Source organism: Dasypus novemcinctus, chromosome 6 (assembly GCF_030445035.2).
Source record: "Dasypus novemcinctus isolate mDasNov1 chromosome 6, mDasNov1.1.hap2, whole genome shotgun sequence".
NCBI classification, from domain to species: domain Eukaryota; kingdom Metazoa; phylum Chordata; class Mammalia; order Cingulata; family Dasypodidae; genus Dasypus; species Dasypus novemcinctus.
Genome location: NC_080678.1, coordinates 68,057,579 through 68,063,578, shown reverse-complemented (window position 1 = coordinate 68,063,578; position 6,000 = coordinate 68,057,579).

The window sequence follows — 6,000 nt, the reverse complement described above, 5'->3', positions numbered from 1 at the left end:
ACTGTTTTAAGCACTGGAGATCTAAATTGATTAACAAAGTCACTCTTTTGGAGTTTATGTTATTGAGAGTTGAGGTAGGAAAGCCAGAGAGGCAAAATTTCACAAAGAAACAAAATATGTTCTATAGTGATGAGTTTTAAGTATAAAATCTATAAAGAAAATTAAAATGACAGATTAACAACTTCCAGAAATGGTTCCAGAAATATTATTATGAATATAATAAGCAAATGTAAAATTCAAAAGAAAATGTGCTGCAAATCTTTTGAGGTATCTAATAATAGAAATTATCAGGCTATTATCCTTGAAAGGAAGGAAACATATGAGATGAGCAAAATATTTACCCTGGATTGCTAAATGGGAATGCTTTCCACACCATAGCACAGTGAAATTGAACCCAAATAGGGTGCAAGGGTGTTCAAGATTAAAGTTAAGAGTATTTTTGTGGCTAAATGTAGGAAACAAGTTGGTAGAGAGAAAACAACTGTTGGGAAACGGACTTTGGCCCAGTGGTTAGGGCGTCCGTCTACCACATGGGAGGTCCACGGTTCAAGCCCCGGGCCTCCTTGACCCATGTGGAGCTGGCCCATGCGCAGCGCTGATGCGCGCAAGGAGTGCCCTGCCACGCACGCGCAAGGAGTGCGCCCGTGAGGAGAACCGCCCAGCGCGAAGGAGGGAGCAGCCTGCCGAGGAATGGCGCCCCCCACACTTCCCAAGCCGCTGACACAACAGTAGCGGACAAAAGAAACAAGACGCAGCACAAAGACACAGAAAAGAGACAACCGGGGGAGGGGAGGGGAATTAAATAAAATAAAAATAAATCTTTAAAAAAAAAGAAAAGAAAACAACTGTTTATAAACAGAGTCCCATAAATCTTGGCCAAGTTCTCCTCGAGCCATTGGCGAAATACTAAGCTTTATGCTCACAGGGCAAGACTCCATGTGACTTACAAAAGAACAATTACTTAAGGGCTAAGAGCAAAACAGAGATGCCAGGGGTTGAAAAAGGTTGGGAGACATGAGCAAAACAGAGATTCCAGGGGTTGAAAAAGGTTGGGAGACATCAGAGTTTCCGTGAGCCCGAGTGGTAGGACCTTGCCCAACATTTCAGACATTCAGCTGTTAGGACAAAAGCACAACTTAGGGATAGGCCTGCTCTAGCCCTAAAATAAGGCTCTCCAGAAATTTCAAACACAGCCTAAAATCAAACCTCAAAAGAATCACGTTGAGCCACTAGAAAGACAGTATAATGCAGGCTTCAAACAGGGTAGCATCCACAGTGCCTAGCATAGAATAAAAAAAGCTTCTGTCCCCACTGGGATTTACCATCTACTTAACTACCCCAAATGGCTACTGCTGCTACAGCTTTTCTTTTTTTTTTTCCAGTGGCTTAAAACAATAGAAATTTATTGTCCCTCAGTTCTAGAGGCTGGAAGTCTGAAATTCAGGTATTGGCAGGGCCATGATTCCTCTGAAACCTATAGGGGAAAATTCTTCCTTGCCCTTTCCTGGCTTCTGGTGTCTTGTCAGCAATCCTCAGGTTTCTCAGTTTGCAGCTTCAGCACTTTAATCTCTACCTCTTGTGTTATGTGGAATTCTCCTGTGTCTATTTCCAAATTTCCTCTTCTTTTAAGGACATCAGTCATACTGGATTAGGGCCTACCTAATCCTGTCTAGCTTCAATTTAACTAATGGCATCTTTAAAGACCCTAATTCAAAATAAGGACATATTGATAGAATGGGGGGCAGGACTTGAACTATCTTTCTATGGACACGATTCAACCCAAAACACCCACTAAAATACATGCTCAAGAAGACAGGGAAGGAAGCAGTTGTGGCTCAAGCCGCATCTACCATATAGGAGGTCCTGGGTTCAATTCCCAGGCCCCCTGGTGAAGGAGAGCTGGCCCGCGTGGCAGAGCTGGCCTGCATGGCAGAGCTAGCCCATGTGGAGAGCTGACACAAAAAGATAACACAACAATAAAGAGACACAGAGGAAAAGATGATGAGAGACACAACAAACCAGGGAGCTGAGGGGGCTCAAGTGATTGAGTGCCACACTCCTACATCAGAAGTTCCCAGGATCGATTCTCAGTGCCTCCTAAAGTGAAGATGAGAAGAGAATTCAGACACAGAAGAAAACGCAACAAATGAACACAGAGAGCAGACAGTGAGCCCAAGTTGCAAGGGTGGGGGAGTAAATAAAAATAAAATAAATCTTTAAAAAAAAGAAGAGGACAGGGACTCTTGTGTGTATTTTGACTATTGTTATATCCCAGAACTTGGATCAGTGCCATTCAACAAATATTTGATGAATGAATGAATGAGGACCACCTTTTATTTCTGAGCTGTATCTCTAAATAAAGTGATGGTGCTCACTGCCTACCTCTCAAAGCAAAGTTTGTAGAGTACAGTTGGTATGTTTACCAGGCAACTTTGCTATATAATTTCAGCTGAAGAAACTTAGTTATATTTATTGAGGAGGTGAAATGAAGGAAGGGTAAGACTCATGTCTGAGATAGGAAACACAATGACCACAGGCCAAGCAGAGAACATAAATGACTGTGACTAATTATAGGATAGATCTATTAATTCCACATGACCTGTCTTGATGGGACAGCCACTACCTTCCTGCTGTGTAGGAGTACAGGTCCCATGTTCCCAGAGCTTCTTTTCCTGGTTTCTCTGACTATAAATATGGAGTTTCCATCTGAACTAGTCATGTGCCACCATGCAACTCTGGAATTAGGACTTGCCTTCAAGAGAAATATCATGAAAGAGAGAAAGGAAAGGAAAGGAATTTCACCTCTGGACTGACTCTTCAATTTTTGGAGCCTTTCCATAATCTGCTTGCTTTTGTTAAATTTTAAGTGTCCTTAGATATCTATGTAGTTTGTTCAGAATTTGTATGTAGTAAGAGGTTAGACTTAGACCACCATGTTGGAACTAGAACTTCCATTGCAGTCATTTTTAATTGAATTCAGAGTTGACTTAACAGGCTTTTCACATAATTCCAGTAAGTTTTCAAGTTTTCTTGTTTTCTGGTATACCAAAATGTTCCACGCTCATATTATATATTTCTTTCTCCAGATGGGGAGTCAAGGAGTCCTAGTGTCTCTTAATGAAAAATGGCATTACAAAACCAATATATAAGTTATAGGGGTAGTTGTATCAACTGGGTCGGTTACTGTTTTCAGGTGTCACAGTAGTTAGAACTATGACATGTTTAAAGAGATAATATGTCATGGGTTTATAAGATATTTTCAACTTTAAATTTGGCTTTTGGGATTTTTATTCCATTTTGTATTTATATATTTTTATGTCTTATCTCTAACCCCCAAATATTGATTTCTCATTAGATTAATATTTATTTGATTAATTTTATAATCTCTTTAATAATATCAATATAGCAATGGAATTGTTATTCACTAATATATGATTAATGAAAATGGTTTACTATTTTTGTAGTTACTTTTATCCTTGTGATATATTCCAAAAATATCTACAATCAAAATACCAAGTTTAAAAATCTCTTAAAAACTAATAAATGACTATAGCATAGTTGCAGGAAACAAAATCAATATACCAAAATCAAATGTATTTCTGTACACTAGCAAAGAACAGTCAATGAAGGAAATAAAGAAAACAATTCCCTTTAGCAATGGCAACAAAAGAATTATAAAGAGAGGAGGAAATTTTTTTTTTGAATTTTTTTCTCCCCTTCTCTCCCTCTCCTCCCCCTATTGTCTGCTCTCTGTGTGCGTTTGCTGTGTGTTCTTCTTTGTCCACTTGCATTCTTGTCAGCAGCACTGGGAATCTGTGTCTCTTTTTGTTGTGTTGCTGTGTCAGCTCTCCATGTGTGTGGCGCTGTTCCTGGGCAGGCTGTGATTTTTTCACACAGGGCGGCTTTCCTTGAGGGGTACACTCCTTGTGTGTGGGGCTCCCCTATATAGGAGACACCCCTGCGTGGCATGGCACTTCTTGTGCACATCAGCACTGCGTGTGGGCCAGTTCATCACACAGGTTAGGAGGCCCTGTGTTTGAACCCTGGACCTCCTATGTGGTAGGCAGATACTCTATCAGTTGAGCCAAATCTGCTTCCTGAAAGAAATTTAACAAAAGAAGTATAAGGGAAAGTGGATGTGGCTCAAGTAATTGAGCTCCCACCTACTACATAAAAGGTCCCAGATTCAGTTCCTCCTGCCTCTTGGAAGAGATGAGCAAGACAGTGAGCTGGCATGACAGGTTGGCATGATGGGTTGGTGCAGTGAACTGATGCAACAGGATGACAAAACGAGGGAGACACAAAGAGGAAGCACAGTGAGAGAGACAACAAAGCAGGGAGTGGAAGAGGCTCAAGTGATTGAGTGCCTCTCTCCCACATAGGAGATCCCAGGTTTGGTTCCTGGTGCCTCCTAAAGGAAAAGATGCATAGATATGGAGAGCACACAGCAAATGGACACAGAGAGCAAACAGTGAGTACAAACAATGAAGAAGGGGGAGTAAATAAATAAAATAAATCTTTAAAAAAAAAAAAAGTATAGGGGATGTTGCAGTTTGGCATTGTTTATGAATCCCAAAAATAGAAACTGGATTATGTTTGTAACATGCTCTGTTGCTCTGCGTGTGATTAAATTATGATTAGGGCTTTGATTAGACCATGTCAGTAGGGCATTGAGTCCCTGCCCCCTGGTAGGCAAGACTCACAGAGAAACCACACCACAGAGATGGGAGGTTGGAGTATTTAGCCAGAGCATGGAGAAGTAAACACACAGAAGAGAGCAGAGCAGCTGAGCCTGGAGAGAATTGAGCCCTTGGAAGAGAGGAACCCAGGAAGCCAGAACACTTGCAGATGTTGGCAACCATCTTGCTTCAACATGTGGCATCAGACTTTGGTGAGGGAAGTAACTTAGGCTTTATGGCCTGGGAACTGTAAGTTTCTACCCCAAATAAATATCCTTTATAAAAGCCAACAGATTTCTGATATTTTGCATCAGCACCCCTTTGGCTGACTAACACAGGGCATATACCAAAAACATCATTGAAAAAAATTAAAGAAAATCTAAATGAATGGAAAGAATCCCATATTTTTAGATTGGAAGACTTACTATTATTAAGATGTCAGTGCACAGCAACTAAAAGAATCATATATCTAGGAATAAATTTAACCAAGGATGTAAAGGACTTATACACAGAAAACAACAAATTATTACTGAAATAAATTTTAAAAGACCTAAATAAATGGAATATATTCCATGTTCATGGATTGAAAGAATTAATGTTGTTAAAATGTTAGTAGTAACCAAAATGATTTACAGATTTAGTGCAATCACAATCAATTTTCCAACAGTCTTCACAGAAATGGAAAAGCTAACTATCATATTTAGATGGAAGGTCAAGGGACTACAAATTTAAAAAAAAAGGCTTGAAAAGAAGAACAAAATTGAAGTAATTCCCTATTTCAAAACATATCACAAAGTTACAGTAATCAAAATAGTATTGTACTGGACCAATGACAGACATATAGACCAATGGGAATAAAGAGCAAAGAAATAAACCCCACACATCACCTATAGCCAGCTGATTTTTGGCAAGAGAACCAAATCCACCCAATGGGGGGAAAATAGTCTTTTTAACAAATGCTGCTGAGAAAATTGGATATCCACATACAAATGAATGAAAGTGGATGCTAATTCACACCATATACAAAAATTAACTCAAAATGTACAAATGTCTAAATGTAAGAGCTAAACTATAGAACTCTTAGAAGAAAACATAGAGAAATAGCTTCAGGACCTTGTATTAGGTAATGGATTCTCAGACTTTACACCAAAAACACAAGCAACAAAATAAAAGATAGATAAATTGGACTTCATGGAAATTTTTTAAAAACTTTTGTACATCAAAGTCATTATCAAGAAAGTGGAAAAGACAATCAAGAGAATGGAGAAAATATTTGGAAATTGTATATCTGATAAGGATTTAATATCCAAAATATATAAAG